The 16550-nt window shown below is 44.2% G+C and overlaps 1 protein-coding gene across 11 annotated transcripts in view; it reads left to right on the top strand.

Moving 5' to 3' along the window:
* The window catches only part of TRIP12 (thyroid hormone receptor interactor 12), a 1008257-nt gene that overhangs the window by 680373 nt on the left and 311334 nt on the right, over positions 1-16550 (top strand). The window lies entirely within an intron of this gene.

The raw sequence follows: 16550 nt of genomic DNA, 5'->3' as shown, positions 1-16550 counted from the left end.
GGAACCGAAAAAAAATATAGTTGTGGTAACTATACCATGCATCGTCATATGGAGAGGTGGCACCAATTAATTATAGTGCTGCATAAAAGAGAGATTTGGAGGAGAACCCCTGACCTGCTAGTACATTCATCAAAGAAGTGGCACTGAGAGCTTCAGAGGCAAGGGAAACGGTCCCAAATATTTAGAAGAACTTTGGAAAGATTAAAATGACATGTTTAGATTGTGGCAAATTAATTTCATGTGGACAGATGAGTGTTACTCTAATAAATACAGCATATGAACATCATCATAGTCGATGGTTGGTAGAGACATTTTGACTATATCCTGGACCTGCCCGTCCTCGCCCAAAATGGCGCCGGAATAAATGGGACTCGTAACTCCTTGTTGTGTACTGGTTGCAGAACCTTGAAATCACGAGATACGTATGCAGTTTTGAAGCACATGGCGGGCGGGGACGAGAATTGATTGAATATTTCGACATCCCTATTGATATTAAGTTCTGATGTGTTATTGATTACTGTACTGTTGAAAGTTCGAATTAACGTCACCCATGGTACTTGCCCGCAAATGTATATCTAGATAATTTTATTGTAACTGGCCCTGTCGTATTTTAATTATAAAATGTACGTCCACCGATTCCGTAACTGTTAGACACCTTAGTTCTTGCAACCTAATGGCCCGCCCGTTACGTTCCTCTACAGTGTAAATGTCTATTCATCATATACGATTACAGTTTGCTCTGTGGCAGGCCCACGTGGTTATAGGCTCGTATTTGTATAATGAAATTTTCACAATAAAGGTTTTTAAAAGAAAACATGGTAGTAGTATATACATTGGTAAAGTTTTTAATAATGGTGACTGTTTTAGAATCATTAAAAGGCAAGTGAAATAAAGCAGACCAATTACATGAAGGGTAAAAGGTATAATACGAAGGAACGCAGTAAAGATAAATGGTCAAGGGCTGTTGTGTTTTCTATTCCTGCAACATAAAGTGATCGATAAGAATCTCATATTCAGGCGTATCGGCGACTAAGACAGCAGGTCGACCCTCTTTTGCTCAACGGCTCCGTCATGGGACGAAGAAACGCTCTTTTTCTCGAAAAAAGAATATATTTTACTTGCAGGACAGTTGTAAAATTTCCGGGAAAGTACATTAGCCTGGAACATTATAACATATATTTAAGAAAAAATAATGTTCGGAAGTAATGAAAAGCGTAATTTTTAGGTCATATGATCAAGCCTTTCATCATTACAATAAGAAAAGTAAAATGAACCAATGAAAAGTTTTATTAACAAGTCACATGACTTGTTATGCTTACGTTACTGCGCGCCCCGGATGACTTCCGGATGCGCTAACGCGGCGCGTCATATGACGCATTACGCGACAACGCAGGTACAGAATATAGTCAAAATGTCTCCACCAACCAGCGGTCGGAACACAACCCCTTTCAGCAGGCTAAATAGTTCTGTTAAATGACAACAGAAGGGACAGGCAACAAGAACCATCAGTCAAAGAGGGGAGGGCTGGTTCTTCTCTACCGGGTTACATTGGGGCGCTACCGGAACTGATCGAATTGGTAGTCTACAGTGTTTCTGGATGTTTCAGACTGAAGCTGGGGTTAGCATGAGAGCAGCACCATTTCGTAGCTCCGTCGTGGTCATTCCGCAACCAATCATGGCAGCCGTTCTTTATCGTTATTTTGGGCGGGGTGGGTGGCGGAGCCGAGCTGTTTTGCAGCCATCATTGTGTGGAGTTCAGTTCATCTCACTAGTTTTGTATTTGTCATGAGGGGTTGTTCCTAATGTTTCTATTTTAGCGAGGTCAAAAAGAGATCCCATTAGTGGCCTACTGATTTTGCACGATTCCTTTTCTTTTTTTTTTACACGATTTTTCGTTATCTGCAAAGACTAAACAGAGTATTGCGACTCTGTGTTTGTTTGTAAATAGAGAATGAACCAAAGAGAACTAATTCTAAAACAGTAAATACTTGGATAACAATCAATCAAATGGAGAGAGAAGCAGGCACGACGGATTACAATGGGGGCAAAGGCCTGCGTTAACTACCTTTCACTATCTGCAAAGAGAGAGTACTCCTAATAGAAATGAGGGGGGGGGCACCATTCAAAGCAGATCAGTGTGCATAAACACGAAAATGTTTTCACTTACCACGTACTTGACATTCGACAGCTTATGATATTTGCTATTAAAAAACCATTGAAATTCACTGAAAAAACCATAGGTTATAGACCATATATAGTTAGGAATTAGCATTTACAAAACCTTGAAAATTCACTGAAAAAACCATAGGTTATAGACCATATATAGTTAGGAATTAGCATTTAAAAAACCTTATTTTACTCACACAAAACCATTGAAATTCCATATATAGTTAGTTGCACTAACTATATATCGCGCACCCGCAATCCACTGCTGATCATGTCACATATTACATCATTCATGACATGGTCAGTGACATCACTGATGACATCACTGATGACATCTCAAATGACATCACTGATGACATCACTGATGACATCTCATTTGACATCATTCTTGTGCTAATACGATAAACCTCTTCAGACTCTAATATAACCTTAGATACACTCAGTGTATACAGACACTCACACACTGCCACTCATCCATGGAGTTACTCACACACCCAGTCAGTCATGCAAAGAAACAATCTCACCTCCATTTCTTCAACTATACAGTTAAACACACCTTACTTATTGAAACATATACTAACACATATTTACTCTCTTATACAATCCCTGATACAAGTTCACAATGATCGATACAACTACTCACTCATTCAGTGGCTCTCATGCACAGTTATTTATATATGCCAACTCTCACATGTACTGTGTTTTACATATGTACTTACTATGACATGTAGCATTGAGATATCCATTCACTCATCAATACACTCATGCACACAGTCAACTGCCCATGTAGCTGTTTCCACATGCACTCTTGAACTCATACACCTAGTGAATAAACTGCTCACACATCTATGCATAGAGTCACACACCTTCCAGCCACCCCTACACAAACTCAATCTCCCACAGAAATACTTGGGCAACCAATTAATAACACATATAGCCTCTCGTATAGCTAATGATCAACACATGCAGCAGTTTACAGAACAACAGACATAATGATGCACAAATTAAGACAGTTTAGTCACTAACCCATGCATTCAGTGAGAGACATTTAATCACTCACTCATACAGTCAGTCACGCACCTACTAAATCCTTCATCCAGACACTTATACATCCACTCATTCTTCAATATGTAAAACATATTTAAACTTTACAAAAACACACAGACACTAGATGATGTCATCAGTGATGTCATTTGAGATGTCATCAGTGATGTCATCAGTGATGTCACTGACCATGTCATGAATGATGTAATATGTGACATGATCAGCAGTGGATTGCGGGTGCGCGATATATAGTTAGTGCAACTAACTATATATGGAATTTCAATGGTTTTGTGTGAGTAAAATAAGGTTTTTTAAATGCTAATTCCTAACTATATATGGTCTATAACCTATGGTTTTTTCAGTGAATATATATATATATATATATATACACACACACACACACAAATATTAATTAAAAAAACAAAGGTTACAGGAATGTACTAGATAGGCTCAGGCTTGACCAGAGAAATTCATCAGTTCTAGTTAGCTGAGCACTGCTTATGACCTCACATATTACATCACTGATTACATGGTCCATGACATCACTGATGACATCCAGTGACTGAGTTTTTAAAAATGTTGTGTTAAAAAAGTTTAAGTATGGGTGAGTGGTTGTCTGAATACCTCCATGGGTGTCTGAGTTTATGTGGATGGGTGAGGGGTTGTGTGACAGCCTAGATCATGGGTACTCACAAACTTTATCTTGGGGGCCAAATTTACAGTGTGGTTTGTGGCCGAGGGCCCCACCGGTGGGGGCAGGGTCAGTGGGGGAGGGAGGCGGGGCTAGAGCAATACATAAACATAACCTGTGACCATTATGTTGAATGCAGACCCCTGCAAGGGACGCATTCGTCCACTGCCCTGTTCGCTCCGTCCTGTCTCTGTCCGTCCCTGTCTCTGTCCGTCCCTGTCTCTGTCCGTCCCTGTCTCTGTCCGTCCCTGTCTCTGTCCGTCCCTGTCTCTGTCCGTCCCGGTCTCTGTCCGTCCCTGTCTCTGTCCGTCCCTGTCTCTGTCCGTCCCTGTCTCTGTCTGTCCCTGTCTCTGTACGTCTGTCCCGATCTGGCTCTCCGCCCCGATCTGTCTCTGTCCAAATAGGAAGATTCCCAAAAAGCCCTTTTAAAGGTCAGCTGTGAAAGCGCTTACGATACCAAAGGGGATGATGGACGGAGCGTTTGAGCAAATGGTATCGCTTTGTTCGCCCTAAGTTGGCAGGGTATGCCCAGACGTGGGTCCCTTGCTCACTTTGCCACCGGATTCAAGCTAACCTGGCTGATGACGGCTGAATAGCCAGAAACTGGTCCCAGGATGCTTGTTTCCGGTCGAGGGAAGACATTGCTTGGCAGTTCGGGCTGGACTGTTCCCATGAGGCACAGGGTGAGACTGATTTGCATATGGCCATATCTGAACTGGGGTGGTGGAGTGAGCTAAAGGAGGATGATTGATTAAACCCAATTTCAATAATTAAAAGCCTCTTGGGAATATTCGGTATCAATCCTTTATACAACGATAAACTTCCTCTACAGCACATAAAACAAAATACAGAGTGTGTACTCTTCCAATATTATAAAGGATTGATACCTAATATTCCCAAGAGCCTTTTAATTTTTGAAATTGTCCCACCTCTACATATTATCAATGGATGCATTATGAATTGATTTGCACTGGTAGCGATCACCAAGTCCGACTCCAAGGAATCTTGGAAGGATATATTTTGATTGAAACGATCAAGACATTATGAACTAACGTATAGCCTGATACTGCTGTCTAAACCAAACACTAAGAAGCCTGAAAAAGGAGGTTGGCTTTATGTAAACCCTCCGAAACGCGTCGCTTTTTCTTGGCCTACGAATAAGTCTTCTTGTGCTATTTGACATGAATAGAGTATTATATCCATTGTTGTATGTAATTAGGGTTATGCGTTTATGAATTTTGAATCTCTAAATTGGTTGTAGATACAATTCTATTAAAAAAAATAATAATATTTATTTGTGTTTTTAATGTGTATTACGATGTATTTCTAAAATTAAAACATGTTTTAATATATATAATTTTTTGAATCAACTTAATAAAATATAGAAAGTTTTTATATAATTTTGTAGAAAGTGGATTTGGATCTGTCTGATACATTGACCCGAGTGTGTCTGAGCAGGATGTGTGTGGTGAATTCATTGTTGGTATGCTAATTAAATACCCCAAAGGGAGATATTTTTCGAATTGACCGTACTATGAGCACCACAGGCCTAGATGGATGGATGAGTGAGTGGGTGAGTCAGTGGTTCTATGGGTTAGTTAGTGTATGTGTGAGGGCCTGTATGGGTCAGTGAGTGTGTATATGGTTGTGTTGGCGAGTGAGTGCATGTGTCAGTGGTATATGGGTGAGTCACTGGGTATGTGAAAGACAGTATAGGTGAGTAATGGGGTATTTGAGTTACTGTATAGGTGAGTAATTGGGTATATAAGTGACTTTGTGTACATGAGAGAATGTCAGAGTGGCTGTAAGGGTGTGCTTGTCTCAGTAACTAGATGGTGAGTAAGTGTGTGTAACTGTATGGATGAGTAAGTGGCTCTGTGATTGACTGTATGGCTGAGTAAGTAGGTGTGTGAGTAGTTCTATGGGTGACTGACTCAGTGTGTGAGTGGCTGTATGAGTGGGTATGTCAGTAGCTGTATTAGTGAGTGGGTGTATGGGTGAGTGAGTGGATGTGTGTGCTCTATGAATCAGTGAGTGGCTATGTAAGTAGGTGTATATGTGGTGAATAAGTTTAAGAATGGTAGTGGAGTGGGTGTATTAAAGGTTATATAGGGGTGTGAGTGGGTGTATCTTATTCTGTGGATGATGTCTTAAGTGATGTAATTTGAGATGTCTGAAAAAGGGATATTACTAGACGCACAGCTTGTTCATCGAAATTCCTTTTCTGTTAGGTGCTCCGGAGAATCGCCTTCTGGCTAGAGGCGTGGTAAATCAAAGGGGGTAGCACTCTCCGACTGGAGAAATGTCCTCCGGGCTCCTCGCAAAGTCCTTTTAATAAGGTTTCAAGTTGTTCAGTTGTATAAACAAACAAGTTCAACTGTAAGTGGTATTCAAATTTTTAATCTTGTGTTCTTAATGCATCTCGTTGTATTCACAAGTATACATTCTGTGTTGGCATATCAGTTCATAAATGCACTCAATTATCCCAATGCATTTCGGCATGTCAAACGTGCCTTCTTCTGGGGATACATTCTGTCAATAAAGAAAAAAATATATGTATATATGTAGATATTCCCTAGTTAGTAGATAGGTTGCAAAAACAAAGAACCAGTGATGTGGAAATGTGTCCTCGTGATTTAATAAAGGGACTGTCAAAATTGCGTGTCCGATAGTGCTTATGTGTAGTGGAAAGCCCGTGGTTGACCTTACTGATAGAAAAAACGTGTTAGGAAAAGTGTCTAGTAATAAATGCCTAAACCGTTAGTGTTTGGTGAAGCATGCGAAAAGTGCATGAACAGGTGTCCCCGCGGTATGAAAACCGCCATGCGTTCGAGGTGCTTGGAAAGAAATCTGTGCTCATTTCAAACGCGTGGAGATAAACAGGTGATCGGAATTTTAATGTGCGGCTTACCGTGATGTGCGGTGAAGTTATTCGCGCAGGGTGTTGCGGTTATCGTCCGGGTTGCACTTCACCAAACACTAACGGTTTAGGCATTTATTACTAGACACTTTTCCTAACACGTTTTTTTCTATCAGTAAGGTCAACCACGGGCTTTCCACTACACATAAGCACTATCGGACGCGCAATTTTGACAGTCCCTTTATTAAATCACGAGGACACATTTCCACATCACTGGTTCTTTGTTTTTGCAACCTATCTACTAACTAAGGAATATCTACATATATACATATATTTTTTTCTTTATTGACAGAATGTATCCCCAGAAGAAGGCACGTTTGACATGCCAAAATGCATTGGGATAATTGAGTGCATTTATGAACTGATATGCCAACACCGAATGTATACTTGTGAATACAACGAGATGCATTAAGAACACAAGATTAAAAATTTGAATACCACTTACAGTTGAACTTGTTTGTTTATACAACTGAACAACTTGAAACCTTATTAAAAGGACTTTGCGAGGAGCCCGGAGGACATTTCTCCAGTCGGAGAGTGCTACCCCCTTTGTAATTTGAGATGTCATCAGTGATGTCACTGACCCAGTCATGAGTAATGTAATGTGAGATCATAAGCAGTGCATTGCGGGGGCACGAATTATAGTGAGCTCAGTTAACTAGAATGGCTGAATTTCTACGTTTTTAAGACAATTCTATTTGCTAAATATAACGCCCCTGTAACCCTTGCTTTTTTCAGTGAATTTCTAAGCTTTTTTTAAATGTTAATTCCTAACTATAACGTCCCTGTAACCTTTCTTTGTTTTCAGTGAATTTCAATTTTTTTTTAAACTAACAGTTGCATTTGCAGAGTGATGGAGAAAGGGGGCTGGGTCTCTGACCAGCTCTCAAGAATTTTGCTGTCCAGGGCTTACAGGAGGGACCAGACCAGGTGGGCTTCTTGGCCCCTAAGGAGTAAAGTGGACTTCATGTCCAACCATTAGTGCACCACGAGCCGCGTTTGCTGAGTGGTGGAGAAAGGGAGCGAGGCCTCTGAAGACCTTGTAGCAATCCTGCTTTGTGGAACTTTTTGGAGATAACAGGTGGGGGTAGTTGGCCCCCAACAATGTCCTTGGTGACCGCAGCTGCAGTGAGCATCAAACTGTTTTTGAAAATTTCATGAAATTTGTCAAACGACAACAGTTATTGTCCAATAATATATGCTTTTCCTATGGAAAATACATCTAACTATACCTACTTGTGACCGCCAGTAGGAGCTGAAGAGGTGAGACTTATCACGTACAGCGCCGAAGAAAAATCCATAAGGAAAATGATGCAAAGAAAGTGGGCATTTGTCAAAAATGACCCAGTAATAGGTCATGACCTTCCACTTAAACCTAATATCACCTACAAAAGAGCTCCATCATTGTACAACAGCTTAGTTTCTAGCAGTCCTGAATCATCCGACATTACCAACTGGTTGACTGTTCCTAATGGATTCACCAAATGCAAGACATGCAAAGCATGCAAGCACGGCAGGAACAGAAAAAGCTATTTAACTGCATTTTGCGATAAGGAGGTTAAAATTAACAAACCCCTCCATTGCAAAACTGAATATGTAATTTACAAGCTGGAATGTACATGCCAACTTAGATAAGTGAGCAGCACTAAGCTACCGGTGAGTAAAAGAATGCTGCAACATATAAGGGCCATTAACAACTGTGACCTTACTTACCCTGTCACCAGACACTTTCGCAAAGTCCATAACAATTTAAAACACTTCTCATATTTTGTAATAGACGCCATACCTAAAACCAAAAGAGGCGGCGACCGGGATCACCAGCTCAGAAAAGTAGAGATGCGCTACATCCTTAATACCGATAGCAAGTCCTCAGGAGGGTTAAATAACAGAAAGGATTTATATGCTTGTTTATAAAAATGCCCTGCCCATCCCTAAACTCCGCGCGTCCTTTTCTAGAAGAAAGAAATGTATACTTACGTTACACAGATCTGTACATTTTTATCTACATCCCTATGTTTTATCCCATATTTATTCTATTTAACCTATTTCCTAACTGAAATTCATTTTATAAATTGAATGAAATCATAAAGGAACCATATTATGGTCGTAATTGGAAGCTGCCAAATCACCAGAACCAGCCAACATCATGGTTTTTTAACAAGCTACACTATAATGTTTACCACAAGTTTTTTATGGTTGAAATCTAAAAGTGAAAGATGATTGGGGAACACTTATATTTATTTTAGGTAGCACCTAGCAATTTACATTGATTTTGTAAAGAACAGAGAATCAATACGTTCAGTTACACTCTACGATATAAAAAGATTGCATTTATGCAACAATATTAGAAATTTCGAATCCGGGATTGATCCCAACATTATTCACACATAGATGTCCTTTTTATAAAAATGCCGTTTTTGAAACTTAAAAAAAATTTAGATATGTATTTATACATTTTATTTATGGTTCAAATAATATAATTATTTTTTGGTTATTTATTTGAATGTTTCTATAGGCTATTTATCACAGTATTATCAATTGTGACTATTCTTTTTAGGTTTCGCCTGTAGAGAATGTGTGCTTATGTCCCGCCCCTCTGTTCCATTGGCTAGCTCCATAAATGGAAGCTAGCCATTGGAACAGAGATCTGTCCGTCATGGCCGGAGCAGGTTCGTGGGCGTTCCCGCGATTTTTACTAATCCCGCCCATTTTCGTGCGTCATGTTGCAGTGGGCAGTTGCTTTTTTTTTTTTTTCGTCATGTTTTGGTCAGTTTCGAAGTGTGGAAGGAGTGGGCTGCGAGATTGAAGTTGCCAGGATGTACTTTCCATTTGCGATCAGGTAAGCAGCATTGTTTTCCGTTTCCGTCTTTGCCTCCGTGTGCCCATTTCCGCCCCCCCTCCCGCTGTCCGTGTGCCCGTTCCCGCCCCCCCTCCCGCTGTCCGTGTGCCCGTCCATGTGTTTTGTACATGGCTCTTGGCTGCCTGCGCCTGCCTGTCTTCCAGGCTCGCCGTGGAGGAATTGCTGTGTTTTGTACATGGCCTCTTGGGTGCCTGTCTTCCAGGCTCGCCGTGTCCCCTCTGTGGCATATACAGACGCACTTTGGTCCCTCTTCGCACGCACGTGTTCTTCCAAGGAGGAAGCGGAGTCCTGCCACTTCTGGAAGTGGGTTTCCTCACACAGAAGTTGGCGACCAGACTCCCTTGCGGGAGTGTCTGCGCCGGGCAGCGAGGGAGCCTGCGCTTCTGCTAGGTCTCTGCTGCTGGCAACCCCGACCCCTCGCTGTCCGGTCCGTCTCCAGACTGGGAAGGTTCGCTTCTGTCCACCGGCGCCGCCACGGCCCTTACTGGCTCTCCGCCATCCTCCTCTTCCTGTCTTACTGCTGCCCCTCCCCACCCCCTATCTCCTTAACGCCCCAGTTAATTAACACTCCAAATCCCGAGATGCCTTATTGCCTGGTTTCGGTGCTGTGCTTGCAGCAATCTCCATTAAGTCTGTAGCTGGGTTTGTGATCGCTGCCTTTTCTTTCACCTCAGCCACTTTTCTCGCACGCACAAAGATTCCTTGCTCCACCCCCCCCCCCCCCTTCCTTGGCCCTCCTATGTCCCTCCCCTCCTTTGATTCTTCGTGCCTGTTGTGATTATTAGTGTTATCTTTTATTATTGGTGTATGTCAATAAAGAAGTTTAATCAACTATACGTGTCAGAGGAACTTCTTAACCGTGCCCTCTGTGTGACTGCCCCCTTCCGTTGTCCCTCCCTCCTCCATCCATTAATCCTGCCTCCCCTCTATGGCCTCGCCTCTCCTCCTCGGCCCCTCCTTCTCTGTGCCTCTTCAGACTGGGCCGTGCTGGCGCCGGTCCGGCCCCGGCTGGGGGTGTCCCTCTGCCACAGCCTGGCCTCTTCCTTCGCTCAAACCTACCTTAGAGCGACACGTTTCCTTGTGTGCAGGAGAGGTGAGCGGCGGGCGGGGCGAGGGACGGGGCAGGAGAGTTGCCGAAGTTCGTGCAGACTCTGGCCCTGGGTCCGAGGGAGGACAGCGGGCAGTCTCTGCCGAGGTGGGTGACAGCCTCCGTGGAAGGATCGGCTCCGGCGTGAGGTACTGCAGTCTGTAGTGTGACCCGGGGCTCCAGGTGCATGTGTGACTGTATTGGAGTCTCGATGTTTTCTGGAGTTAGACGAGTGCTCAGAGAGGCGCCAACACACTACTACTATCTGAAGAGTAGGTCTGTCTCGATGTGAAGTGGAGGTCTGCGTGTAATCCTGTCTCTATATGAAGGTCTGCGTGTGCCCCTGTCTCTATGTGAAGTTCTGCGTGTGTCCCTGTCTCTATGTGAAGGTCTGCGTGTGTCCCTGTCTCGATGTGAAGGTCTGCGTGTGTCCCTGTCTTGATGTGAAGGTCTGCGTGTGCCCCTGTCTATTTGAAGGTCTGCGTGTGCTCCTGTCTCTGTGAAGTGGAGGTCTGCGTGTGCCCCTGTCTCTGTGAAGTGGAGGTCTGCGTGTGCCCCTGTCTCTGTGAAGTGGAGGTCTGCGTGTGCCCCTGTTTGTGTGAAGTGAAGGTCTGTGTGTGCCCTTGTCTATGTGAAGTGAAGGTCTGCGTGTGCCCTTGTTTCTATGTGAAGTGGAGGTCTGCATGTGCTCCTTTCTCTAGGTGAACTGGCGCAAGGTGTCACACCACTAGTGAGACCACTTAGTCACTGTTACTGTGTGTGTGTGTGTGTGTGTGTGTGTGTGTGGGTCTGTGTTTTTGTGTGGCATTTGCCAGATATTAAACTATTGGCATTATAAATGACAATACCATTTATTTATCTGTTTTCAAAACCAATACATAAATACAAGTTTTGTCATTTACAATGCCAATAGCTTAAACTTTTCAAAAGGCGAAACCATTGCATTGAAAATGCTTGGTGATTATGAAATGTATTCAAGGCATGTCAGCAACCGAGAGATTGCTCCTGTTTCATTTCTCTGCGATATAAAAAGTGAGGATTCGACATATGTAATGAATGTTAAGAATGTTTCCTCCCGTTCTATTACACATCAATCACGCGTCATAAATTTAGCACTTAAAATGGTCTTTGAATACTAGTCAGCGTTGTCATGTGATCAAGGTTCGTTCCGGACTGAAGCGCGTAATGGCAGACATTAAACTGCAACTTTAAGCACTCTATTGTGGGTTCGTGTCTGGTTTGCTGAGAAAATACTTACGGGAAGCAGCCTTAGAAATTATTAGAAAAATATAGAGATGCTAATCGAGTGCCAAGAGGCCTCCGAGTGTTAATTGCTCCCACCTGTGAGAATCCCAATCTTTTGATGTTACAGGAGTGGGGGGAAAATAAACTACAAGCATCAATGAATATGATCATTATTCTCATTAAATATGCTGAGATAGACCGGCATGTGTTGTTGACTGAAATTGATTGTGTTAATGGCTTACTAGACGCAACAGGTGAAAATGAGTTCATCATAAGAAGCAAAAAAGAGATTGAGTCACGGATTAAAAAATATAAGGATGGCATCAAAGAGCGTAAAATCTATAAATTTGCGCGTGATCAGAATGATTACGCTACCGGAAGAATATTCACTTTTGCCAGGAAGTGCGACAACTACAAAAGTCAGGCTCTTACCGGAAGCAAAGCACAAAGTAATCAAGTGAACAGTGCAATTGAATTACCTACAGCTGAAGGTGACACTGATTCCACATCCCTAACATCCAACAGTGACTCAGAAGAGTTGGTACTCCCCTGAGGCGGAAAGCCGGGGGATTAGGACCTAGGATTAATGCTGTAGCGTGATATGTTTTTATGAGCCCTGCAGAATAATTTTAAACTAATTGCGCGTCGCAATTAATTTTACATCATTTTCTTCACCCTTCAGAATCTTTATTTTCCTGGGACTCATACCTGCTTGTAAACACGTCCCGACCCCCCGCACAGCCGATTAAGCGCTGTTGCGGTAGGGGGCACAGGGAACCGCCATCTTGGGGGTAGGACAGGTCGACGGTCTAGCTTTCGCTGCCTCCCGCCCGCCCAGTGTCTTTAAATCGCGCTGGTAAGTGCCGCGCAGTGTTGGTACTCCCCTGACGCGGAAAGCCGGGGGATTAGGACCTAGGATTAATGCTGTAGCGTGATATGTTTTTATGAGCCCTGCAGAATAATTTTAAACGAATTGCGCGTCGCAATTAATTTTACATTATTTTCTTCACCCTTCAGAATCTTTATTTTCCTGGGACTCATACCTGCTTGTAAACACGTCCCAACCCGGAGGCGCTAGGGGGCGCACAGCGGAATGGCTACTTAGACGTGCAGCTCCGCCGGGCGGATCATATTATTGCCGATAATGTGCGGTTTAACGAACCAAAACTGGACAAAAAGCGTATCATCCTGAAGGGGAAAGAACGGAGCCCCGGTAGGTGGAAATGAGAAGAGAATAGCTGCACTGTGACTACGGTGAGCACGGATATTCTGCTGTGCTCGGAAAAGACGTAAGATGGCGACCGATGTCCGGACGGAAACGAGCGAGGAGAGTCCTGGGGGCGAAGACTGCCGGCACTGAAAGAAGCAAAGGCTACGCGACCTGACCGGTCGGCAGGGAAGCAGGACGGGACTCTTCTATCGCTGGCGGTAAGATGACACATAAGGCGCCGGATAGTTTATATGCGGCAAGAACGTCTGATGGCAAAATGGCAGCGATATAATCCCGAAGACGGCTAGCCACCTCGGATCTGATCTATGCAGGGGCGACTATAAAGATATGCTTGCGGGGGATGGCACACACCTGATAAACATTAGTGACCCGGGTGAAAGCACACTCAGCGCGATCCCAAAAGCAACGTTGGCGGTATTTTTTTGCATTCATCGGGCACTGCAGGCAAAATGGTGGCGCCCACGTACGGGACATAACAGCATGAAGCGCATTGTACTTACGTGCTGGTACGGAGGGATGATACTACCCCCTTGGCTTGCCCAGCTCAACCAGTCGAGAATTGTATGCACTGAGGCAAGGCGCATTGTCACTTAGGACACCTCTGCTATATCACTGGAGCGCCGGGGCGAATGTAAACCGCTACTAAGGCGCGGGATCACAGGGCGCCTTCCATCACGAGGGTGAGTTCCCCCAGAGCACCAGAGGCACTACACAACGTTGGGGCACAGGAACGAACTGCCGGCATGGTCAGCGATGGAACTCGGAGCTGATGCTAACATCGCCTGCAAAAACTGGAAACGGGAATGTAACAGCATTTCCGTCATTTCTACAGATAAAAAGACGCAGCTTCAAATGACTTGAGCTAAGTTCCAATATATAGGGTGCAGAGACTCTCGAACCGGTGACAGATCCGTATATCCCAAACCACGTCTGCTACAGCTACGGACACGGTGTTGATGGCGTGAACCGTTGGTGCTTGGCAAACCACCTACTCCACTCAGCCGAACACGCACACAAGAGATCTATTACGAACTGATTGCTACACCCGCGCAGCCACCTGAACCTGCATCATAACTACCAGGCACTGCACAATGGGGAAACCAGACAGGCAACAACCCAAACTTACGTTTGAAACGAAGAAGACGACTAAAAGCCAGAATGAACAAGTAGACGAGGAACAAGACACAGACTCCACGGAGGGCAGTGTTATGGATAACATCCTCAAGGCTGTACAGGCGTCGAGGCAGGAAATTAATGCCAAACTGGAACTCCTGACGGGAAGGGTGGATAGCTTGGCGACGAAGATAGACAAGCAAGGCGAGCGGCTAGACACAGCTGAAAACAGGATTGCCACCGTTGAAGATGAATCGCGCGCCACGACATCCAAATGCACGGATATGGAGAAAGTCATGGAAGTTATCAAGGCCAAGTCGGAGGAGTTGGAAGCGAGATCAAGAAGGAACAACATACGAATAGCGGGTCTGCCGGAATCCACAAACACAGGACGCATGGAGCCATATGTGGAAAACCTATGCAAGGAATTATTTGGCGCCGAAAACCTGTCGCCCATTTTCATAGTGGAACGAGCCCACCGCTCCTTGGCCCCGCAGCCAAAACCAGGAGCTCCTCCTAGACCGATAATAGCAAGAGTCCTCAATTACCGTGACATAGACACTGTTTTAAGACTGGCAAGAGAGAAGGGTGTGATCCAACATCAGGGTAATAAGCTGGAATTCTACCCGGATTTCACGGTCGCAGTACAGCAAGCACGCAAGGAATTTAACGGTGTCAAGGCCAAACTACGAGAGCTGCAAATACCATACGCCATGTTGTATCCAGCACGGTTAAAGATTACCTGGGACGATAAACCGGTGTTCTTGGCGACGCCCAAAGCTGCCATGGAGTTCATAAAATAAACAGCTGGTAAAGGTAAAAGAACTAATCGCAAGGATAGACAGCAGGATTCAGAATGAAGGTAAGACTGTCTGATCCCGCAGGTGGTGAGCCTGCCCGCATGAAAGCTTTGACTGTTATATACGAAAGTAGCTGTTCTGGAGTGACTGATCTACCAATCTCTACATTGGAAATCTTGCAGACGGCTAGAGATGTATTGATTTGAACTCCCCTATATGCACGAACTATGGACATGGGGCACTGTTGGTCTCTTTCCGGGATAGCAAGGGGTTATTTGAACGGATGACGATGTTGTAGCCACTCAGAAAGTCACTGTAGATGATCCCAGGTAGACAATAAGTGCATTATTGTGAGAGATTGCTTATTTCTCCCCCATGGCTATCCAGCCCATTCATAAGTACTAATTAACGTTGGACCTGGATCAGAGGTGGAAGCTTGTATGTGGCACAATGGGGTTTGTTAACAGCCTATAGATCCGCCCCCATCCTACTGTAAGGATGGCATATTGCACCCTCGGCGGACCTCTACTAGGGTGGTCCCCAAAAAGTTATGTTGATCAACGAAGATATATGGGCACAATGTCTTCGGCAGGATTGGGTTGCTGAAGTGGGTGGGAAATGGGGTTGTTGGGGGTTGTTGTTTTTTTGGGCCAAGGAAGCAATTGAGATGCACTGCTGAATGCCATAGTACCATACACGACAAATGTAGATACCCTGGTGCAGTAAAATTACGTGATATTGTGCTGAGATCAAGAGGATTGCAATGTATTAAACTATGCACAGATGTAGGCCTCAACTATGTTGCTGACAGCTGGGCGGGATCAAGAGTGGTCGGGTTGGGCTGTGAACTGCTGGGAGGACAGGGGCTGAGATGGGATACACCATTCACTAGGATGGCAGTCATGGAATGATGAGTGGCCGTGACCTGAATCTGATAACATGGAATGTGAGAGGATTTACCAACCCTAAGAAAGTCAGACAAATCTTTGCCAGTCTCGATAGGCATCACATAGATATTGCCCTCATTCAGGAAACGCACATAGACCCTGTAACCCGAAGATCTATAGGCACACGCTGGGCGGAATCCGCTTATTCAGCAACCTATTCTTCCTATTCTAGGGGGGTCATGACACTGGTTAAAAAAGGGACTAACTACAAAATCGCACACACGGTTATAGATACCAATGGCAGATATGTTATTGTGTCGGGGGTGCTGAGAGGGCAAAGAATAACAATAGTGAATGTGTATGGACTGAATGTTGACGCTCCGGAGTTTTATCAGGAACTATGGGATCATTTGCTGGGATTCACTGACACAACCTTGATCTGGGGAGGCGACTTCAATGTAGCCCTGTGTAATGCAGTAGACCGATCCACATCCTCCATAGAACCA

This window comes from Lissotriton helveticus, chromosome 11 (genome assembly GCF_964261635.1).
Source record: "Lissotriton helveticus chromosome 11, aLisHel1.1, whole genome shotgun sequence".
Classification (NCBI taxonomy): Eukaryota; Metazoa; Chordata; class Amphibia; order Caudata; family Salamandridae; genus Lissotriton; species Lissotriton helveticus.
The sequence above is the reverse complement of the archived record's forward strand: the minus strand, read 5'-3'. Positions and strand labels throughout refer to the sequence as shown.